Source organism: Heterocephalus glaber, unplaced genomic scaffold (genome assembly GCF_053883595.1).
Source record: "Heterocephalus glaber isolate CG9 unplaced genomic scaffold, H.glaber_assembly_v1.0 deba00000122, whole genome shotgun sequence".
NCBI lineage: Eukaryota > Metazoa > Chordata > Mammalia > Rodentia > Bathyergidae > Heterocephalus > Heterocephalus glaber.
In genome coordinates, this window is record NW_028258138.1 from 64,326,423 (window position 1) to 64,351,672 (window position 25,250).

The 25,250-nt window shown below is 36.8% G+C and overlaps 1 protein-coding gene and 1 pseudogene across 51 annotated transcripts in view; both read right to left on the reverse strand.

Moving 5' to 3' along the window:
- Positions 1 to 20,598, reverse strand: part of LOC147830460 (heterogeneous nuclear ribonucleoprotein A3 pseudogene) — a 37,356-nt pseudogene extending 16,758 nt beyond the window's left edge. Inside the window, exon 1 of the transcript XR_015450384.1 lies at positions 1 to 20,598. This exon is cut by the window's left edge and continues 16,758 nt beyond it. The product of XR_015450384.1 is annotated as a heterogeneous nuclear ribonucleoprotein A3 pseudogene (transcript).
- Zbtb20 (zinc finger and BTB domain containing 20) overlaps positions 1 to 25,250 on the reverse strand; it is an 865,938-nt gene that overhangs the window by 100,963 nt on the left and 739,725 nt on the right. The window contains exon 1 of one of the 50 annotated variants that reach the window (XM_087208869.1): positions 22,518 to 23,281. The exons of 48 other annotated variants lie outside the window; for them this stretch is intronic. The gene's annotated coding sequence lies outside the window, so the exon portion shown is untranslated. Of the gene's footprint in view, positions 1 to 22,517; positions 23,282 to 25,250 lie in introns of those variants that run through there. One more of the 50 variants, XM_004835687.3, reaches the window with a different exon arrangement.

The window sequence follows — 25,250 nt, forward strand, 5'->3', positions numbered from 1 at the left end:
TTGGCTATCCCCAAGTGCTCTACATTCATGCTGTAAAGAAGTCTCCAAAAATAAGATTTGGCATCTGTTGTTGGGGTCTTCCTCTTAGCATCAAGTACTTGGGTGCTTGTCAGATTTTACCATATAAGAAATATTAAGACTTTCCTTTCTTTTTTTCTTCCAGGATGTGGGGGACAGTTGGAAGAGTGGTAAAGCAGTAGAGGCAGAATGCTCATTTTGGTAATCAAGGAGCACCAAGTAAGGGGATATGTATTGTTTGGATGCCAATATGACTCTGAAAGATGGCCAGGATACACAGGAGTCCAAGAAAGCTAAAAGGAAGAAGTGCCCATAGGCATAAAGTCATGGTGATGGTGGGGTTGTCCAAAGGCAGCTGTTATTATGGAAACCTTGAGAATTGTTCATTTAAGGAGAATTGTGAAGTTCAAATGTAAAAGCAGAAAGCAAGGCAACCCAAAGAGTACAATTTAGGGTCTTGTACTTCTTATAAAGCAAAGGGGTGAGGAAGGAGAGAAAGAAGCCTCCAGCTGCACTGCACTACCATGCCATACTGGCAGTTTATTTTCTCTTTCACGAACCATGTCAGCATATTAATGACATGAATACATACTTTCATGATGGAGACAATCAGACTTTATCAGACACAGAATTAAATATTCAGGTAATAGAAGAAAACAAGCAAATACCAGAAATACTTCATGCTGGAAATGGTGAGGCTGACTAAAGGTGACTGTGTAATTATTAGACCAAGCACACCCTATGAGTCCAGAAAATATCTATGGAGCTACATTGGGACTGGTGATCTTGTTTCCCCCAAAGAGAAACTCCTTGTTTTCAAGGAGCCCAGAGAAGATGATCTGAGTGGATTTTACTCTCTATTTCGGAATCACAAATAGGACAGGGTTCCTCTGGGTAACAGTAGGCCTCAATATTTTGGGTCCTAACGTCTAAATGCTAAGTAAGCCAGGTGGTGGCACATGCCTGTAATTCCAGCCCTTGGGAGGCTGAGACAGGAGGATCACTGCAAGTTTGAAGCCAGCCTGGGATATATAGCGAGACCCTGTCTTAGGAAAAAAAAAAGAAGAAGAAAAAAACCTAAGTAATTGTAATGAAAAAGAAATCCCAGCTATTTAAATGGTTGTCCCCAAAGAGTTTTAAGACAGCACTACAAGTTCTCTATCCCCTAGTAGATTTCATTTGTGATTCCTGCACTAGGGGAAAAACTTGCTCTATGTTCAAACAATAGTATACTTCTCAAAAACAAATGCCATTTCTCACTATAAAGAACAGTATTATGGAGTTGAAAGGGTTTTCAACAATAGTGATCATTTAATATAGTCATTTTGTAAATGAGGAAACTGAGGATTTGCCAATGGTCACAGATGTTATTATGCACCTGACAACTTTAGCAGTAATGTGTCCATAGACATATTTGAGGTTATCAGTGACCTAATAGAATTGAGTTCCTAAGCCCTTTAATTTAAATAATTATACACACACATACAGAGAAAGAGACTCACACATACTCACACAAATACAGACAGAGGCAGAGATCTATGTGTATGTACAAAAAATATTGCTGGGCAATAAAAATAGGATCCTGTGTTGTAACATGTCACTATAACATAATATAATAATGTAATTATATAGTTAAAAAGCCACTAACTTAAATTCATTTGTTCATTCAATAAATATTAAGCTCTAAATATGTGCAAGTATAGGAAAAAATATATGACGACATAGTTTGTGCTGTTTTGAAGAGTTTACAATATAGTTATTTTACATGTGCAATGTATCCATCTAAAATAATCAAGCTGACAAACTCATTCCCATTGGGTTAATACAAATCATAATCCCTTAATTTTGAATCACAAGAGAAGGTATAAACTGTATTATATTTTAACCAGATATTGCAAATAACCTGAAATGTTTCTGGTACTCCAAATATAAAGGTTGAGTCATGATTTTGAGCTACTTTGTGCCTTTAGACATGCTTCAGAACCCACCCTAAGTCCACTTCTCTAACTTAGTAACTCTGAAATAGTTCTCCAGGCCTTGCTCCTACCTTGCCTAGTCTCTAAAAGTTTATTTAGGTCAAGGTTGGAAACAGCACGGGGAATGAAGTAGAGAACCTGGCTGAGCCATGCTTCTATGAGCTCGACCATACTGTTAATCTCCAAGTTGTTTTTCTTACAGTTATATTTTAGTATATGGCAGAGAACAATGATTTTCTTTTAATGAACAAAAATTGAGTGCCTCAAACCTAAAGACTATGATTGGCTCAAGTAATCTAGTTATTAGAAAAATTACTAATAGGAAACTGAAGACTAAACAAAGTGACCATGTTACCCATGCATTCCTCTTCAAAAGAGGAGAGAAGAAAAATAACATATGAGTACTTACCATGTTCCAGATACTATGTAAGTATATACATACATATATACATACACACACATATGATACTGGACATATATGTGTATATATGTATATATATATTTATTCTCATTTAATCCTCATAAAAACTTTCAGAGCAGAAGTCATCATTTCCATTTCTTCAGGTAAAAAACTCAGACAGGAAGATTGTGCTTTATCAGACTCAAAAAGCTATAAAGTAATTTATGGCACTTATATTTACATCCAAATCTGTCCATCTACAAAGCCTACTATGTTCTTTGCCAAAATCTGCTAAAGGGAAACCCAAAGATGAAACAATGATGGATGCCACTGGCAATCTTCTTAGCGAATATGTACTATATGGTGCTAAATTACATGCAAAAGACAAATATTAACAAATGTTTTCTGCCACATTTACATTTAAATCTGTTAGCACGAACAATCTAACACTGGACCCACCAAATAGAATATTAATGAAGGGAATTCAAAATGACTCATGTTCAAAGGGATGCCTTTTTTTCAAATTATTGAAGACAATGTACCTGACGTAAAGTTTTCATGCAATTAATGCTTGAAACATAAGTAAAAACAATAACAGAAAATCTCCTGTATGTCTTTTCAAAACAGAAACGCATAGTACACTATCCCCACAAAAATCTGGCCCAATTAATTCTCCATGAATTTATTCTAATAAGTATTTAAAGGTGAGCACATAGTGTGCTCTACTGTCAATCCAGGGTTGGCATTCTCACTGCCTCTACTTATGTTTGCTGCAAAGTGTGGGAAGGAAAAAGGCTTTGAGTTCTTTTTCTACATACAAAGACCATCAAGGGGAGGTCATTTAAATAAAAATCCTGAGTTTCTTTCCTACAGGTAATCTGGGGCATTCAGAGATTCCCTCCTCAGGCCTCTCTGTCCACACAAACACACATCCCACTTCAAATTTCATCAGGTATATCCATACAGGGTAGGAAAAGAAAAGGAAGAAAAGAAAAAACAGGAAAGGATATAAATGAAGAAAGTGGAAGTGGTAGAAAGGTCTAAAGGAAGTAGTATAGTTCCCCAGAGGGCTCCAGAAAGTGAAAGATGAAAAGAACAAGACACTTTCTAGGAACCCAGGGTTGCCTCATTCCATTAGCTCCTGAACTAAAGCATTCTGTGGCCAGGATGATGCCAGAAAGGAAGAACTATGAAAGGGATTGGAAATTGATGCTACACAGCATTCCAGCTCTTTTACACCACTTATAAAAATATTTATTCTATCACTGATTATCAATCATAGAAATTACAAGAAATGCTATCATTTCCAGAATGTATTCAAATGCTAGAAATGGTACATTCTAAGGTTAAATGTGTATGAGTTATTAATTATTATATTGTAGCTTATTATTTATAATTATTATTTTTTATGACACCACAGTCTTCCACTGACACTTGATAATCAAGACTTGACAAATTCCAATTGCTTTGCTAAAGAAACAAAAAAGGACTGAGGTAGATAGGAACAGTATCCCCTAGCAATCAAGGAGAACAAGAGGAGGGAGGGGGAAAGGAAGGAAGGGTCAAGGGAAAAAATAGAAGGAAAAAATGGAAACAAAGCTTTTGTAAATAAGGAGGGAAGAGGGGTTGAAGGAGAGGGAAATGGGAGAAAAGAAGAAGCAAGATATATCATGTACAGTTACAAATTCCCTATGATGAATGTGATCATTATGTATATCTAAAATGTATCAATAAAAAAAGGAAAAAAATAGGACATATGACTTATGCCCCTATATCAATGACAAAAATGTTAGTAGTGTGGCCCTAAAATCCTGGGTATTTATCTAATTTTTCCACAATCAGAAAGAAGATGAAGAAAGCACTGACAGCACTAGTTAGTCCTTTTGAATAAAATTCATAGCCAAGGGTCCAGATATTGGCCCATGTTGGAAAAAGCATTAACAGTAACTTTTGGTGTAAGCTGTACAAGGAAGGGAAACGCAGAAAAGGAAGCAATAGTGCCCCAAATTTCCAGTCATCTTTTACCACATTGACATGGGTTAGCTGAAGGCATGGAGAATAACGGATGTGCAGTTGTCTCTTATACAGACAGCAGCACAGAGAGGGGGAAACCACACGCTTGTATTTTGCTATTGTAAAAGTCCCAGTGGAAACATTAGCACTCAAAGACATTAATGTGGATTTGGGACACTCCCTGAAGGATTTTGATTCCATTAGAAAAAAGAAAAGACAGTGACAGATATAATCCTGCTTTGATATGTTTAATGCCATTTAAAGAGAAACTGCACCCATTTACCTTGGGCCAGGACACCGAGAGTTCAAAAGTGAAATATCATTTCTCAGTGCAAAGAAAAAGCTTGGAAAATATTATGTGAAAATTAATTTGGCATGCATCTTTGAAATTTTAGATTTCTGGGATGAGCAAATGGGTATAGTTTTCTTTTAACTGTTTTTGAACACCATGTGTTGAGAAGAAAACAACAGAATGGCAATTGCTCATCCAAAATGCTAACTTGTGGCATGGCACAGTCAAGATGGCCTGCCACAGCCAAAAAGCAGGTGTATGCTATGCCTCTTACTTCAGTAGCAGGCACACCACATGTCCCTGCATTCGGCAACCTCTTGCATTTGCTTTTGGAACCTTTCAGAGGGGGACAGTAAACATGACTCAACAAAATGTCTAGCTGAGAGGGACTGGCTCTCTGAGCTTGCTGTGAGACAGACTTGCTGAGGGAGAACTTAAGAAAAACTGGAATAATGTATCTACTTTAGAATTCTTTGCCATATCATTTCCTATGAACTAACACTAGGGTGACTGGTTTCACATCATTTTGTGTGGATGAAATTTAGGATTGAATCAAGTTGCAGAGTAATGGTGAAGATTTTGTGTGACTGGAGAAAATCTATCAAATCAGCGACCTCATTTGGACTGAGGACACAGATAATGGCTGATACAAATTATATGCATCTAACCTAAAAGCTCAGAGTAAAAAAAAAAACCCTCCCCCCAGGGCCACTGATAAGTTTAAACATAGGATGCACAACATTATTTAATGTGCAGGGATGCCAAAGCTTCCTTAATCTGGCATTATGAATCTGATTTGTGTTTATTCTAGGACTTACTTTTTTTTTTACACAGATATAGGTCCCATTCTACTATTCAACAGTCCTATAACAAAGGGAGGGAGATAGAAAAAAAAATATTTTCTTGCTTTCTCCTCATTAAAAGTCTGACAGAGACTGAATTAAAACTCATGACCATTTCTAAACTCAAGTGAGGTGCCACATGGAAACAAAATCCAGGGTACCTGTGTTACAAGATCTGAAGGTAAAGAAGTAGATGACAATCTATCTGGGTATTTAAACATAAAGAAATGGAGAGTCTCTGCTTTATTCTATGATTTTAGTTAACAAACCAATAACTATTGATTAAAAGTTGACTGTGTAAATGCCAAGAATGGGAAAGAAGGTGGGTATGAGGGCCACAAAGGGGGTCCCAGGACTCAGAAAGGCTGAGGCAGGAGGATCACTTGAGCCCAGGAGTTCAAGGTCAGCCTGGGCAACACAGAGACTCTATCTCAAAAAAAAGTGTGAAGAAGGATGAAACACAAAAGTTCTAATTTGAAAACAAAGCATCTTTAAATTTTATAGATATAAGGGCCGGGGATTTAGCTCAATGGTTCTGCCACCTGCCTCGCAAGCACAAAGACTTGAGTTCAATCCCTGGTGGCCCCCCAAAATTTTTTATAGATATAATTGAGTGATATTCTCTGTAGAGTGGGTAGGTATTTATGGATTTTAGAAAAAATAATTTATTGTCAAATATTCACATGTCCTTGTTCACTCTGTTCACTCAAATGACATTTACTTTCTGCCTTTTATCTCTCATGATGCACTCTACATCATGAAGGGGATAGCCTTACGTATAAACACAGCCTCTCAACTTATGAAGCTTACTGTGCAGTGGCAGGAGGGATGTGCCACATACAGACACACTCTAGTATAAGGCAGTACGCAGTCAGTCACATGAGACATATGAATAAGTGCTTTAACAGTAATTAGAAGAAACAAGTCTCATAACTGTTATGGAACAAACCTTCCACAGACATATTAAAAGGCTTAATGCACAAAAAGAAAGGGATCTGTACTAAGGTTTAAGTCAACAAACCATCGCCATGCATGGTGGGCAAGGGAGTGACTACACTGTGTGGGAAGGGACATGCACTCTGTATCCATATCACCTCACACTGTGTGTTCCCATCATTAATGTTTACCAAAAGCATGCATGGATAAAAATGAAAGTTGAATGATAGGACAGGTCAGTGTATCTACACCAGACTTAGATATTTAGATGATTATTGATACCCTGTTAGATGTTGGTGTTACAGTGTCATTATTTTCCTCCCATACTAGTGTGAAAAGATCATTCATTTACCCATTCATGAGTGATGGGAGGCATAATTCAGGGCTTCATCATTCTACATAAAGCAAACCCTTTGCCAGCGTAAAGTACCCTGGTAACTGGTGTCAAAATGTCTTTCAGAACATAACAAATGAATTCTCCCCGATACCTCCTAAGGATGATGACTTAGCACTCACTTTCTCTAGAAGTAATGGCTACAGAGTTGAAGAGGGGCAGATAATCCAGGATCTTCCCAGAAGAGACATTCCCACAGCAGGCAGTAAGAATCCTAGCTTCTAGTTTTGGATTTTTTTCTCTAGAATCACATTCTTTTTCTGTTTTCATTCCTCTTGAATACTCTGGCTTTTTGTACCTTGAGTAGTAGATTTCTGTAGTTTGTGTGTGTGTGTGTGTGTGTGTGTGTGTGTGTGTGTGTTTAAGAGGATGGCATTACTGATGTGCTTTTGTAAAGGATTCAAGGTTGTCTGCATCCTCAAAGAATGTAATTGAAAAAAATATTGTTTCTTTGATTCCATGGTGCTTACATTTGGGCAGAGTTTTCTTTTTTCATCCTCAAATACAGTGTTTGAGACAATATGCCCACAATGGAAAGCTTTTAGAGCGTCAAAAGTGTAGATGAACCAAATCAGAATACATCTCTATGAAAATGGAGACACAGGCACATGGAAAAAGTTTAGAAAAAGATCCAGGCAAGAGGTAATCCCACTGAAAGGTGAGTGACACTGTATATCTCCTGATTCAAGGTGAGGTGGAGTAGGATAGATAGGAAAAGAGACGACTTCTCACTTCTTAAATGATTCGTTGTCTCACCTACAGCTGTGCAAGTTGGAGCTGTATTATTAGGGGGCCCAGGTCACTTGATTAGCACATACCATATATTCTGACTGCATGAACCTATATGGGACTAATACAGGGAAATCTAGGCTTAACTAGAGTTAAGATGAAGTGGTCAACAGTTATTCACTTAAAGAGAACTGAATAGGTCAGTCTGCAGGGTTTCCAGCAGTGTTTCCTGTTACTATCATATCAAAAGTTGTTCATTTTATTGGAAAAAAACACTTTAAATTAATTAAAAGCCCTATAAACCATAGAAACAAAAAGGGAGGAAGATAACAATGATCCTTTTTGTACACTTTAGTGTATGCCTGGAACTTTTTTCTTTATATGTGAATTTCACTATATATTCTGTCTCATTTGATCCTCATATCAACTACTGATCTTTTGCCCATTTTCTATGGTTTAGAGATTAGGTGAATACTCTCTGGTCATGGAGCTAGCAGTGGGTAACCCTGCTAATTTTCAAACCTTAGCCTTAGCACACAAAGCCTGTGTTCCTCACCCTGCCTTGCCAGGCCAGGCTTCATGTGTTTGTTTATGGCATGAAATCAGTGTCGGGGGAATTCTGCCCAGCATCTCTGGTTAGCAGAGTGAATCGCTTTTATCATTTGCCAACATGTCATGGAAAAAACCAAAACAACAACAAAAAAATTAAAACTCCTGGCTCTAGATCTCCTATCAGCCACCTGAAGTTTGGTTTGGTTATATATTATTAGAATATCTGACAATCTTAGAAAAAGTCTAACAAGAATAAAGAATTTTTCATTTATGCTAGCTCTTACGTCAGTTAAAAATCTCCTGTTCCTCCATAACAGTGTGCCTGGGGAATGCTCTCACTGCCAAAAACTCATCTGAAAATGCTGAAAAGTCAGAGTTTGGGTCCTATATACTGACTAATGTTACCAGCTGTGAGACAGCTTGAACATCAGAAATATGATATTTCCCACTACAATTTGATTTAGTTAAAATGTGTTTGAAGTTCACCCTTTTATTAACTAGAATTACCACCTCCTGTAACTGGAGGGCCCCTGAGAACAGACTGCTAGAGCAATTCAACCTCCCACCCGCCATCAGTGCATTTCCTGGCAACAAATACTATTAAATTGATAACTACAGAAATAGGTCAAAATGTCTTTTCAATAGTTGCTAATGTTCCCCTAATGCTCCATAGCCTCCTTTTGATTCTTGTGCTAACATTTTGTCTCTGATTGCAGAAGCAATAACTAGTAAAAATTGTCTAGAAGAGGGAAAAGTTGGCTGTGGTGGTGGAAGGAGGCCCTTTTATCTTAGGGGTTGCCATAATTATAAAGAAAATCTAGACTGCCCTAAGGGCCTGAGGGTGCCAAAGTCATTTTCACTGTTGAGTTGGATGACCTGGAAGAAAGGCTATGTGCCATCTAAGCCTTAATACCTTCATCCGCAAAAGGAGGAGACTCCAGACGAGTGAGTTTTCAAATCTGCAAAATGCTCAGAGTTTATAGGAATAGAATCCCTTACTTATCACAAAGAATTTGAGTTTTAAACTTATTTACACTGATCTCATAACCTTACCCATTTGGGCCTTGACTACCCAAGGTAGAAACTTATTTTCATATTTTTAAAAAGATAGGGGCAATTTTTTTAAATAACAAAGACCCTGTACAATCATCATAGGTCTGACTATTCACTATGTAAACCTACATTTCCTCTCTCCCTCTCAGGGCAAAAATTTGCTTTTCTGAGTTCACATCACATGTGTGAGTAAAGCTAACGAAAGGGGGTGAGGTATGTACAGCTGCATTGGGAACATGGCTAATTCAAGGCAAACTCGTTTGGCTCAGAGGGAACAACCAGTTACTTCAGGCAAGCAGCAGAAGCCCACTTGTTAATGAGGTATATTTCAATTTCCAATACTTTGTCAACATTATAGAATGTTTAATCCATTCATATCTTGATGCTATAATCACTTCAACAGAATCAGTATAGGGCAGTTTTGAACTGAAGTTGGAGAAAGGATGGAGACAATTTTGGAGCCAGGTAAGCTGAGGAATCAGATTGATATAGGACCCTGGACTCTGCTGACGGAGGGGAGAGTGAAGGGTGTGGCCAGGACTGAAAAGAACTCAGTCTCCTTTACAGTTTTTGCTGGGGAGCTTATCAAGAACTTGCCAGAAACACTAAAAAATCCCTTGGGGGATGACATAGTTTATCAGTTATGCTTTTGGCCCTTCTGCTATGCCACAGTTATGTTGTTGCTAGGTAGGAAGTCAGCATTCACTTAAAGCCTAGAAAATTTCGGTCTACCTGGATCAGGCAAAGGAGGGCTAACCTCATCTCCTATACTTTAAACTCAGCAACACTAGCCAGTCTGGCATTTCTCTATCAGATTCTTTCTGCTTTCCGTCCAGTCATAGGTGAGGGAGAATACATGTGTGGAAGGGATGTGAGGGAGAAGGAGTATGGGAGGTAAAGAACTTAACCCTTTCTGAGCTTTCTAATGAGTGAGCCTTTGCATCAGGTATCTCTCTGTATCCTCCCACAGTCCTGGAGGATTATTTAAGTGACAGGAAGTATTTTATAGGTTCAAAAAGCCCAACTAGCTCAAGGTGGTGGCTTCTTCTGGAACAGGACTCTTCCCCCAATGCTGACAACGTATTATTTTTTTTTTAACTTCTCTCAGTTACAGATGCTTGAAAAATGGTTTACAGACCAGTCATGCATAATTTACCTTTCAAGAATGGGCTCCCCAAATATTTCAAAACATACCTACTGGGAGTCAGGACATATCGATTCTTCTGTTTAGGGTATGGGTCTAACAAACTGTCACTGTGACAGGCCCATTCACCTCCTTAGAGTCTGGTCCAGACCTAACAGTTCTGTAGTTCATACTCTCAAGATGTAGGCAAGGGTGAGTGTGTATGTCTGAAACTCAGCAAAGAATTATCTCACTAGCTGTCAGATGTTGGCTAAAGAGAGAAACTCCATCCTTCTAATGCTAGTTGCTTTTTGGGTAAGAAGGATGATAGGATTGATATAGGCTGGAGGCAGAAGGGACAGTGAGGTTAAGGACATAGGACTAACAACCAGCAGTGGGATTGGTGGGAGCCCAATAGGTTCAGGAGTCCAGGGCCAGGGCTTGCAGATCAGCTTATTTTCTTAGAATACACTGATGTGTTTGATTATACGATGGTTGGGAAGTACCAAGACTAAGATAAACTGAATTCTAGATGTGCCTTTCAAAATCTCAATCTAATGGCTGATGCTTATCTTAATGATTTGGTAAAGGGCAAAGACCTTACTATCCCAACATTAACTATTTCTCTCAAGTATTAACCTCTAACCTTTGTTTTTAACAAAACAAACCAAAACAAAACAAAAACAAATACTTGACTAAGACAACTACAGAGTTTTTGGTTATAAACAAGATCACTATGATCATAATCATCTTGAGGTGTATGGAGGAGGTGAATTCTTTGAGACATACTATTTGGACAGAAATCTTCAGAGTATAGCAGAGGAATAAGCTTCTGAGGAATCAAAAGAGGACATCATTTTCAGTGAGAGACGATTTGTGACTGATACCTTCAGGTAGCATGTCAGGGAAAAAGAAATTCCAAGAAGGACAAGATACATAATTTGTGGGGCTCAAGACAAACTGAAAAATGTGTATCCCTTTATTAAAAAATCATTAAGAATTTCAAGGCAGCAAGATTAATGCATCAAGTCAAACTCCAGGCCTTTCCATGCATAGGACCCTGTACAACAGCATGGGTTGGACACTCATGAAGCAGGCCCTGATTCTAGTTACTGTTTCAGGCATTTCTGTCCCACAGTTACAAAGACTCAATTTAAAAAACAAGCATCAGTCTCAAAGTTCTCAGTGAACCCAGAGTAGGGATGCAGCTGAATTCTGTAACAAGGACTACACAAACCTGCGGTCTGTCAACATATGTGATAGACTGCAACTGGACTGGCTCCTGCTACATTTGTCACACCCGCTAATCCCCACTTCTGTCACAACCTAAGGGTGCCCAGGATACCTGTGTATGGGAGTTAAAATATATTTTCAAAAACCACAAATTTCCCACAAAAAACAACACTAAACCAGCAGAAGTTACTAAAAAGAAGCGGAGTTTCCTGGATCTAAGTCTTATCCCTGATTACTTTCTAGCCTTGCCTTGAGTAGATCTTGGGCATGTACACACAGCTTCAGAAGCAAAAGATGAGGTTCCACAATAACTCTTTTCAATTTGGGAAAAAGTAGAGGAAATAGGAGAACCTGGTCCTAGTCGAGGAGAAACTCCTTTCACTAAGAATTGGCTTGCTCCCTCTTTCTCCTCTTATTATGCTAAGTTGGAACTCTGACTTCATTCCTCATAGAGGCTAAATTTCTCTTTCCTGGATGCTTGGAAAGGCCAAAGGAAAAACTATTAGAGGGTAACACTCATGTCTAAAAATTCCCATTTATTTATCTTCACCTGCCCTCTTCATGTCATTATCATTCCACTGAGTCTGTATGGAGAAAGAAGGGATTAAAGAGGCAAGACCAACATCAAAAGAATAACAGCAGTGCAGAGTAAAATGAATGTGGCCTCTTTCCCAATGATCTTATGGCTTTATGTATACTGAGACTGCTTCTTGTTGTGACACATGAGTAACTTTTAAATATGCCTATTTATATAGGCCTAGACTTAAAATGTTTTTCGTGCATACTTTTGTCCCATTTTCTAAGAAATAAGTACCTAATACAGAGTATCAGTTTCCCTTAAGCCAGAATTATACTTTTGTACTAGAGCAATCACTATGTCCTTGATTTAGCATTTTTAGAAAGGTAAGTATTGGTAAAGCTTATTGTTTGTTTTGCTCAATAGCATTGTACTGCTTTGAGTAGCCAGTAGGATCCTTAAGTATATGGAAATGTGTTTGAATCTCTATTATCATGCTTAGATTTCAAAAAGCCTTCCATTTCACAGAGGTGATAGAGACTCAGTCATCATTTTTCAAGTGTTTTAACAATTGGTAATTAACAGAGGAGGTCTTAAAATACAAAAAAAATTGTAACTGATCTTCACGACAGATGCACGTAGGAAAACTTGATTCATTTATTTTAAAATAATCCTCCCCTGCTCTAATATATACATTTATATATGTGTGCACAATCAGCCTTAGCAATACTGCTGTGAAGCAGATGAAGATGGATGGTTTTCTATTTATTTGACAAACACACTATTACATAGACAGTTTAAGCAATTTGTCCTGTAAGAAAGGGTGGACCTGGGAAAAAAACTTCCCATATCTGCTCTTCTGTTATACTGTTTTGGAATTGGGTAGCCATTATTATTTCTAGTGACTTTGATCTAAATGTTGGACAATGCAATTTTCCCGAAAAAATATTTTAATATTTCTCTCCACTTTACTTTCACTCTCCTCTGAGATCATTATAAACTATTGGTAAATGTGGCTGCTCTGAATTTATACTTGCTCTTCATGAGCTCTGATGGGTTTCAGCACAGGAAAAAAGATCAGGATACATCTCTGAAATGCATGATGATAAATAATGCTGGGACAGTTAGTCTGAGTTAATGTCTTATGAAGTTGATGTCAGTATGATGATGTCTTGGACCCTCTGCTAGCACAAGCTTGTCCACTGGGTCTGAAGTGATCCAGCAAGGGCTTCTCCGAGGCAGATCCTGCTCATCAATACCCACTGTTCTCCTGAGACCTCAGACAAAGGCCAGAGCGTTCTGTTGCACTGTCGAACTGCTTTAACTTGGAAATGTTCTGTACTGTACAATAGGGCTGCACCCTCTTAGTTCCTGTCCTTAAATGGTCTCTCTCCATTCTGGCATGTATTTGCATGTCACTCATGGTGACATATTTGACAAATAATGAGCCCCACTGTTATCTGGTCAGGGAAAGACTATTTTGATATTATTTTAACCCTTATTATCTCTTTTGTCAATTATTTGTCTGACTAAAAAAACAATTCCTAGATTTCTTTCCTGTTATCATGCTTCTTCTTGTCTCCCAAAGACATCTAGTAAATGCTTAGGAAATACAGTTTTTATTTTTAATAAATCCTAAACACAACATATTCATGAAAGAAAACCAGTGGAGAAAAAAATAAGATGAAACTTAACAATACATGTAATAAACTTTTAGTTCTGAATTTTCTTGCTCACTTATTTCTGAATGCAACATTGCCAACACATTAGTTACCTATGCTATTTTTTAAAAATGAAAAGCCAAATTATAAATTTCTTTTCTGATGACAGTTAACTATAATCTGCAGCATGACAGCATTTGAGCAATGTCTGGTCTGTGAAACTGGCTTCCGTGATTCTCATAAAAGAGACTGCACTATCAATACCTTCCACAAAGCTGCTTCTGCTTAGGACCCAGACTCCACTATGAATGCTTCTGTCCCCGTAAGAACCTTGGCTAGCTGACATCTCACCAGGTCCCTGTCTGCAGTTGCCACTCAGACATGTAGAGTGTGTGTTTGGGAACGACATACAGAGGAATAGGAAAGGAAACAGAGCTCTGTCGTACCAGTACATATATTGTAAGGAAGTAGTTACACAGCAACTGCTTTGTTCTTTTATATTCTAAGCAACACACTGGTGAATATATTTCATAATGAACATATTCAACATTTTTCCATCAGTTAAATACATTATTCATAAATATTAGAGATGGAAAAGACTTAGTAGATTACTGAGTACAGACCTCCTCTTTGCACTTTTCTTCCCCAAACTATTGATGCTAGCTCAAAAACCAAAACCAAAACCAAAAAACCACCAGCAGTAATAAAACAAACAGAAAGCACACAAGGAGAGCAACAAATCCATAAGTTTGATAAGTAAAAGGGAAGTTCAGAAGCCCTACTCCAGTGGGAATGGGGAGGGTGTTGCTGTCTTTAGAGAACTCCCTAAAGGCTACTGAGTGTGGCCGGCTGGCTCTTCAGAAAGAAAGCAGGCCAAGTGAGGGGGATGCCAGTTTCCCCCCTTGAGATCACAACTCAAGGTAAAGCCTAGGAGGGAACAATACGTTCTTGGCCAAGTGCTTATTATCAGTCTCTTTAACCTGGCGTGGACTCAGGACTCAGCACTCTTCTTTCCAGTTTGGACTTGAGATACTGATAATAACGATGAAAAGAAAACGTATAAATGAATAGAGAGTTAAAACTACTAGATAATGCTCCCTGGGATTATCTGTACTATCAAGATAGGAAAACTTTGCAGATGCTACTGTCTCTCTAGAGGAATAAATGCTTGCATTTTAATATTCTCAGCAGCTGGTTCCTGTTGAATGCCATCAGGATGATTCAGCCACCCACCAGGAACACCAGTAACAGCAAGTGCACGCACAGAAATCTGCAAAACTTTCTTCTTTTGATGCCAACACTATTACTCTGGCAAAGTCAAAACCCTTTATGGATTTACCAGTTCAACTAAATGTGACCTTGTTCCCCTCACAAATACCAGCTCACTCTCAAATAAACACAACTTCTGGCTGATTAAAATGCAACGTTCTTCCACAGTTGAGTGCACCCTGCAGTGAGTCCCTCCTCTGTGCTGTGTCTACATTCTCTCCCTTTTTCATTTTTTCACTGTTCAATGAAACTTCAAAGGATGAATGAGATCCATATACACTCAGAGTCCACCTTGTATGTTGTCCTGCTTACTGCTGACCACATGCATTTAAAGTTATGCCTCAAGTTGTTTTATTGTTTCTATTTTTAAGAAGTTTTCCATTTCCACAGAATGTGGTAATATGCCTTGAAAAACAGAAATGTGTAGATAAACTGTGCTGACCACAGACTTCATTAATACATGATTTCCATGCCATACTCTAGCCAGTTAAAAATTCTATACCTTCCTCCTTCAAATCTAGACCAGATTACAGACTTAAAGGAAGAAAATGCCAAAGATGACAGCTAGCTATCAAAAATGTTCTAGTGCCTCATTTTCAGGTCTCCAAAGTAAAATCTAAGGGCATTCGACAAAGATTCAGGTGCTCTCAATAGCCATGAAAATATATGGCTGAAGAGGGAATCTGTAAATGTAATGAATACACAATTGGCTTATAACAGATGCAACCAAAATTAAATTCAAGATCTTGACCTACTCTTCAAAGTGAAAGTTTTTAGTTCATGCTACAGAGAGATATATAATAAGCTCATTAATCACCTAAACTAGAAATACAAGCTGATACTTCTGGGGATCCTTTGAAGAACCATCTTAAGTGGTCTGGGGTCTGAAAGATAATGTGGCACTGACAGTTTACAGTGTGTAACACAACTGTACATGGGTCAGGTTCTGGCTATGACCACCACTATTCCAAATCACCAGGACAGAATTTAAGGACCATTGTGAGGAAGCAATCAGTCAAATATGGACTTGGGTAAAAAGAGTCAACATATTTTTATTCATTTCCTATTATGTAAAATCACTGTGCTTGCTGCATGAATAGATATTGTACTCAACTAGGTCAATCTATGACCTCAAAAATTTATATTAAGGGAAAAGAAGTAGAGGCAGGAGGATATTAAAATGATAGTTTAGTAGTAGAACAACAATGATATTGAGAGACAATCAAGAGCCAGTCATTGCACTAAGAACTTCAAAGGCTTCATTTAATGGAAATCTTACAATCTTTCATCAAGGTAGGTATTATTTTCCTCATTATAGATGTGGAAAGTGAGGCTCAGTACAAGTAAATATATTGGCTAAAATTACATAGAGTTGCTTTTTATATTACAAATGAATACACAAATAGCTAATTGACAACACAGAATATGACAATAATCATTACAAGATAAAGTTAATAGAGAAACACAGAAGATAAAATATGCTTCTTTTTGGGACTATAAGGGGGAAAAGGAACAGGAATAGGTAAATGCAGTGCATGGTTAGGAAACAAGGAATAGTCCCATTTGTAACATGTGTAAGCTTGCTAAATCAGCACTATCTGGTTAGAACTCATACTTTGGTGAGCTAATAAAATACGCTGATTTGTACAGGAAGATTTCTAGAAAGAGGGACTTATTTCCAAGACAAAATCCTGAATACAATTTCTTAAGTTTTTTCTTTTTCTTTCTTCCTTTCCATTACGCTCTCTCTTTCTTTTCATCTCCTTCCTTCTCTCCCTCTCTCTCTTTCTTTTTTTTTTTTTTTGTTGGAGTAAAGGGAAGAAGAAAAATTAAATAGCTATAGGAGCCAGGAGAGTGTGCAAACACCATAAATCCTCTAGGGAGTGCAGGCATCTGGGTGGATTCTTAATCGTTCCTCAGGCTTCCTTGTGCTTCCTACACGTTCCTGCCCTGGCCTCATCTAAGATGAAGTTATTGGTACAGAAATAGGAAACGTAAGGGTTTAGTTCCTTTGTTCTTTTATTCAATTATTCCTGGAACATCATCCATGTTTTAGTTCTCCAAATCTGTTTTGGGGTCAGTCTTATGGTTTAGGAGTACAGCATGGTTATAGAAGTTTTAGTTCTGGTCTCGGTTTTGTCTTTCTCATCTTAAGAAAGTTTTGTCTCTTCTCTGTGTTTTAGTTTTCTTATTGGCAAAATGAGCAGTTAAGCCCAAACAGAATTTCTTAATTTGTTAGGCACCCCAACCCTTTTGATCAAAATAAAACCTTGTATTTCTTCAAATTCTGCTGCCCTTTCTTATTTGGAAACCATGGTTAATGGAAACCAATGTACAGCATCAATGATCTAGATAAATTTGTGTAGCTTTAGTTTCTCTATTTATTAAGCTTTACTTTTAAATTCTATTTTCCAAATACAAACCATTGTAATATATAATCCAATATATACTATTACATATATTTAAAATATATTTTTTATTTCAAATTTGTATCAGCTATTCCAGTACTCTTTCTGGAGTGTTGGTTAATCTACTCACCCATATTGAGATATCTAAGGCTCCTTCAGGCTTTAAGATGCAATGATTATGATTCTATGATGCTGACATTTGCTTTGTTGACATTTAAATCAGAGCTTTTCAACTTCAAACAATAGCATAACAAGTTGCTATAACAGTTACACTTATATGAATCTTTAAGCAGATGTGCATAACAGCTCTTTACAACTATTATCACACTGGACAACTAAAGCTTATGATGTTGTTAAAATTTCCTGCAAAAGTGAATTCTATAGTTAATTATATCCTATATGAAAAAGTACTGAGTTCTTATCCACTTTTAAAATTGATTAGCTCTTCTTTTGCATATTTTCATTTTGCACCCAGGCACAAACTTTAAACAACTCCAATAACTAATCATTAGTCCCCACTTTGTCATGGCTTCTATGTCTCACTCTTTTGACCTTGCTCACCGAGTTCACTCTTCCTGATGTAATCACACATGCTTCATTGTAGTTACATTCGTCACAGTGCTCATTAGAATTATCATCATTCCTACTGCACCTTACTTCAACAAAACTAAATGTGCTTCTGTAATTTGTTATCATTCTAATTTTTTCAGCAAGGTTTTTTTTTTAATCTAGAGACAAAATTTTATTGTGTTTGATCAATAAATACCTTTTCAATCAAATGACTCGGAAAAACTGGTAGACATTCAGTGGAGAAAAATCTTACGCCTGGAGAGATTTTTGTAAATCTAGACAATGGAATTTCACTGGTCTCCAATCCACAGGTTCAAAATTTATTAGTGTCAACTTAATCTTTTAAAGAAATCCATTAAAGCAATGAGTATAAAAATATGCATCATTTATATTTATGTATGAATTGAATTTAATACATTAGTGAAGAATCAATGTCTTTTTAAAGAAATATTAAATTTGATCCACACTGAGCAATTCACTCATATTCTGAGGTAGCCTAGAATATTATTTTGCTGTGGTTAAAATCTTTCTTAAAATAAGAAGACTACACAGACTGTAAAGTGACAAAGTACTTTACTGTACAATCTATTCTTTAATTTTAGTTATTTTAATGGTCATAGTATGTATGAATAAATACCCAATGGCTTAGCTTCAGGAATTTTTGTCTGGCTAAGCTTTGAAAATGCTTAAATAAAGACTTGAATGCTTGGCATTTCATCATTGCTGTTTATGTTATAAGGCTTACAATGCTACCTTATAAAAGATATATTCGTTTATTTTCACATTCAATCAGAAGTGTAGGGTTTCAGGACTGGGACTGGATTACAGACTGTTCTCTCCTGGTTATTTTTGGCTTTAAGTATATTGATCATTTTATCATTTTCTTGTTTTAAACTGCTTTAAACACAGCACAAATGTTATTCTCATCATGCCAGAAATGGTTTTGGAATTGATTTTGAGTTTCCATCAATTTTACTCTTTGCTCTCTGTGAGAAGTTTTTCACTTGCTTAAATGCGAAAGTACAGTTTTGTTCAAAGATTCAACAGCACAACATTTAGAGAGCTTTAGCTGGCCAAGAAAACTCAGATGTTCTACTTTACAAAAGAATAAAAATCATTGCATTTATTACCATGGACTTTGTTGAAATTAGTGAAGAATCATTCATACGAATGCAGTTTCAAGGACTTCCTTCCTGTTTCTCTTCACATAAGTATTCAACAAAAGCATGTATCTTCTGAGAAGGTGGTTTGATTGGTCCAGGTTGGCACTGTTTCAGTGTTTGGCCTACGGCGGCTGCTTAGGAATAATTTCGTCTCATCTCCTCTATTTTCCTGGACCATATCGGACTCAGACATGTGGTGTGCAAAGGAAATCCAAGTCCTTTAAAAATGCTATTTCTTTTGGTACTAAAGCCAAGACCAGTTCTACTTTGGCCAAATGATCTTATCAAGATTTAATAAAAGATATTCAATAATATCTTCAATCTGTGAGATGACATTAGACTAAGGCAGATAATTTATCATATATAGTATACATACTTTGTTTTTTCTGGCACCAGGGAAGGACATTATGAAACTTATTTTATTGGAACTGAAAATACTGTAACATTGAGAATAATTTTTGTGGCAAATATTCATTTTGATTAATTTAAAAATGAATAAGTAGTATTTTCACTTAAAACAGATATTGAAATCTATTTTCAGTAACTGTTGAAATTGTTTTGGCTTCTACAGATGCACTTTGCTAACACAGCTGCTTTGCCCCCCACAGCACTGTCACAATTCAGAATCTGTAACATTTCAGCCAGGTTCTCTAGACTAATTGGATGAAACAATTGCATTACAGTATTAAGATGCCTTTGTAGAATCAAATGAAAGGAGGTCTGTACAGTTCAGATAGCCTGAATAATTTACCACAAATACAACCAAAACCCTGTGTGTGCTATGTATTTTTCTAAATTTATAGTACTAATCGCTTCTTTGATAAATGCTAGGATTTAACTTCACACTTAAGAATATCAACAAACACAGGGAGAATTTTAGATAGATAAACTTCACTTCCCACTGCATCCTTACTGCTGCCAGTAGTTTTGCGCTTCAAACATGCTTCATGTCTTTTGAAAAGTGCCAGGAAATCTTTTTCTCCTGCTCTGTAAACCTGAATTTTACATGTGTAGTATGACACACCTTAAAACAGAGAGTGTCACAAACTGCAGTGGGACATTAATTTAAATACAGACTTAGGGGGAAGAGCTCCATCTACTGAATCAGTTGGATCATAGATTGCACCCTATAGTTATCCCATTCACTACTTTCAACCACTTAACGGCCCTGGAGAGAGAAGTTATAGACCTGAGCATCTATAAAAAATTAGCTAAGAGCTTGATTCTACTTTGGGTATTTCCCAGATAATCTAAGCTGCTTATTTCCCTTGCCCTTCCCAATTAAAAAATAAAAATAAAAACGGTATGCTTTGCTATATGAACCATTTCTTCAAAGACATAGAAAGTCATTGGTTTTCAAAGGAAAAGCCACCGATGAAAGGAAAGCCACAGAAAGAAAATCTGTCTACCTGGCAGGCTGAGTTGAGCAGAAAAGATGCAAAGTGAAGAAGAGTAGCCTACTTACTCCTCCAACCTTGTATCACTGCTGGGGAAGTCTGGTCTTCTGGGATGTCCCTGGCTGCACAGTGTTGTTGTGGCACTGCAAATTTGCTATGGCTTTGTGATATTATGGGGAATATGCTTCAGCAAGCCAAGAAAGTTACAAACAAAATTCAAGAGAGAAAAAAAGTACAAAAACACTTGATCTTATTGGAGAAGCTCTTGGCTTTTTCCTACATATGTCACAGTTTTCTTTGGTGTTTCCTGGTTCTGTGATCAGAAAAATTATCATATCATGTTTATTATTATGTTTTTCAGGGTTGTTGGTGGTACGGTGGGAACAAGTACTCGGGCCAAGGAGAATCAAGATAAAGACTACCTCTCCCACTTGTTAGTAAGCTTTCCAGGTAATCACAGGTTAAAAAGTTTGTTCTTAAGAATACTAAAGACATATAGAAATCATATAAAGGAAAAAATGGCCATACTCTTTCTAGATTAGAAAACTAAAAAACAACACACTAAAAGATACTGAACAAAACAAATTATTTTGAATAAATGTGAATGTTAATATAGCTTCATAAAATGCAGAAGCATGTAAGATTTATGAAAATATTTTATAAATTAAGATAAATTTTAGAATATAAATGGATATTAATAAGCATATATCATATACATATACATACTTAAAACCAGATAGTAGTAACAGTTTATTAGGTTTTTAAATTACAGAAAAATATAATAAATGAACATTTTGCTTTAACAGTAACCCTTTTTTACGTAAAAATAGAACTAATATAAATGTAAAGTGGCTTCATGTTTGTCTTTGTGAATATATATGTATATATATTATATATATATATGCCTGTACAAAGTAGTACTAACTGACATGGAAAGGTGATATGTTGAATGAAAACTAAAACTCTGAGTTATTTGAAATTGATTATTTAAAATATAAGCATTAACCTGGCAGGTTTATTTTTCTTTCTTTTCTTCCTTTTTAAAAACACATTTAATTTTCAGGTTCTATTTTAAAGCACCAAAAGAAAAACAAATTAGAAAAGCATTGCACATCAATAAGTATTTTGTAAAAAACATCATTTGCATTTATTAGAATATTTAGAGCTAAAACAACCTCAACTAATTGGATTTTCTTCAAGCCTTTTCAATACAAGTTCAGTTGTGAGTTAAGAATAACTATGAGAAATTTCACCTCAAAAGGTAATTTGCCTGGATAGTTATAAAGGCCTGAAAAATCAAGATTATTTCCACCATTACTATAACAAAACAGCTAACGAAGAAGTATATTCTGGCAAGAATCAATAAGAATTGCAAAGCCTGAGAGGGTCATCACAGACTTGAGAAAGGTAACTAAGTGAGGAGACATCAAACGGAGCTAATGGAGATAGAGCATTCTGTAAAATGGAAAGTGTTTAACAATCACTGACAGGAAAGGATATATTTCAACAGCGATGACAACAACAAAACAAAACAACCAAGAACAACTGGAAATATATATCTGCAGAAGTAAAGTATGACTACTCGTTAAGCAAGAGGAGAACCTACTTCTTTGTCATTCCCTCTGGATGACTGGCTTAAAGAAAAAAAAAAAGCTTGCACAAAAGATACATGTGTTCCTTTTCTGGTATTATTACAAACCCACCTAGCTTTAGCTTTCGATTCCAGATGAGATCAGGCATGTTCAGACTAGCACATCTTTGCTCTGAAAGCACAGAACTGCTATCATTTCACTGGCAAATTCTCATATCCCTAAATTTATGCACAGTAGATGCCCTTAAAAATCTGCAAATTTTCTGTTTCAGTCAAATACCTCATTGAGTTAAATTTTTAAAAAATTTACTCTGCTAGGAATAAGCCGAAAAGTTAAGGCAGACAACTCCTAGAAGAAAGGAAAGTTGAACAGTACTTACCCTGGGCATAATGTGCAAGCCTTAATGGGGCAATCTACTTTTGTTCTATGATATTTAGAAGGGCATCCAGGTCTGAACTCAGCTTTCACCCTTCTCCCTTCTGGAAAACTGAGTAGACTCACTGAAGGTGCCTCAGAGACAGATCATACAAATCAGCAGCCTCACCTGTGGCCATGCAGAAGACTGCACTTTGGTGTGTGTTTAAAACTATGAATAAAGTCAGAGACAGCGCATGCTCAGCAGGCAATTTAAAAATATTTATAACATTGTTGTTTCAAAAACAAATTTCCTCAAACAAAGCAAAACTCACATTTTTTATCCATGCCAAGTTTAACGTTCTGAGACAAAGCTGTTTTGGAGTTTGCTGTTGGGGGGAAAAGGTTTCTAAAATTTTTTGTTGAACGAAAAATAGCTCTCCCTTCCTTTTTGGATACTCTTAAGGAGGCGGAATAAATCCACCTCCAAGTTTCAACAAAATTCACCATTGGTTACAATAAGGCATTACAAATTTAAGATCTGTAAATAATAATTTCAGAGAAAATAACAAGATATTAAAGCCTATGGGTTAAAGAATGTAGTGACCATTTGAACCTTCAAGGTAGTCTTGTGTGTTGCTATACAAAAACATATACTGATTCAAACAAGACATACAGTATTATGTTAAACATAGTTAAGAATAATGTATATGCAACTATATTCATACCTAGAGAAGTTATGTTTTTCTTTTGTTAAAAAATCTGAACTCTTCAAAACTGAAAAAAAAATCCATCAATATTTTAGGAGAAATAGTAATAATTATCACTATAGTTTATCTTTTTTCACAGCAAACATGGAGAGGAAGGCAGTCACATATCAACTGGTTAAATTTTGAGTTTTAAAAAATAAAAATTTGATTATGGACAGTTTTTAAAGAACTAATTACAGAAGAAATATCTGTGTCATTTCTGCCGGGAATTTTTATTCCTCCTCCATTAGAACCCTAAATATTCCATTTTACATCTATCACTAAACCCTGATCAGCCCCCACAGGTCTCAGAGATCTTATTTAAATCTCTTACTTAAGTCTTCTTAAGTCTCTGAATGAATTTTAGCTCCAGCTCTACTTTCCAGGGGTGTTCATTTGCCTTCCCAAAAGCTGCACAGACACATCGTTCACTATCTCTGATGTTTTAAAGCTCAACAGAGGGTGCCCAAAAAGGAGGGAGGGAGGGAGAGAGAGAGAGAGAGAGAGAGAGAGAGAGAGAGAGAGAGAGAGAGAGAGAGAGAGAGAGAGCAAGGATTTTAAAAAAGTTTATTAAAGTGAAACTAGGAGTGCAGATTTGAAGAAGTTGCCTCTACTTTTATTTCCCTCTCAACTCAGCACAGGTGTTTCCTAACTTGTGCTGCTATGCATGCTGATGAGGAGGAGGGTTAAATTAAGGTGAGGGATTGGGCCAAAGGCTGGCCAGCAAGCATTTAGGATCTTCGGCTTCATGTGTTAAGGCATGTATTTTAAAACCGAGCCCCCTCCCCCCGCCAAACCCTAGAATGAGGTTTTTTTCTGGCAAACGATTAACCAGTATACTGAAATAATTAAAGCTTTGTCCTTAAATAAAGCATCAGATCAACGAAACAAAAAGATAAAAATTGCACACACATATGCATGCGCGCACACACACACTCTCTGACACACACCGATACAAAAAACTAGCGGGTGAAGGGAGAAGGAAATTAAATAAAAGAAAACAAACAGAGTCCTAACAGGCCATTCTCCGAAAAGGAATCTAAATAAAAAGTCATATGATATCTGATAGTGCAGGACACGTCGCCAAGAACTGGAGCGGATTGCCTCCAGGAAGAAAGGGCCAGTGTATTCCAGCTCAAAGAGCTTTTCTTTCCTCCTCCTCTGTTTTTTTTCGCCTTTTCTCCTCGATTGTGAATGTGTTACTCTCAGGTCAGATCCATGAAGAATCCCAGAATGACAGCTATCACCTTTCACTGTACTCTTGGAGGCACAACTAGCTGATGGGAGCTGCCTAAGTTGGGATCAAGAGGAGATACTGCAGCTTTCACTAAGAGCTTCTGCTCTGAGTCCCTCTGCCTCTTTCAAAAACCCTCTTGGTGACATCAAAAACGAGAGAGAGGGAGAGAGAGAGAGAGAGAGAGAGAGAGAGAGAGAAAGAGAGAGAGAGAGAAGTGAGAAATGCAGGCACAACCTCTGTAGCCATAAAAGAGTTTGGGATGGGGGGATTAGAAAAACAAGCAAAAAGAAAAAAACCCTAAAATCTCTTGCCTTCATTATAAAACTTTTTAAAGACCAAGTCTCTTTTATTTTGACAACTTTCTTTTTTTAAAGGTCATTTGCTCCTTAAACATTATTAAAAACATTAAAAATTTGACAAAATTATAGAAATCTAAAGGTAATTCAATAATTTTCCTCACTAAAACATGTAACTGTAACAAGTGAGTTACCCCAGATAATTTTGGATTTGCCCAAACTTCCCTTAGTTCTGGTATCTTTTAGCGAGTTTAAGTGCTAACACCGGCCACCTGGTACTTGTTTTTTCTTTGAGGGTCATTACTGAGGCAACACATACATAGTAAGTTTTCCGGTAAAGACTCCTTGTTATCAAGTTACTTCAAACATTAAGCACTCACACCTCCTATGCGGTATCACCCTGGGCCTGGTAGGTATTACACATGTAAGCAGTGATACATATACATTTCATAAATAGGAAAAATGTATATGTCTAT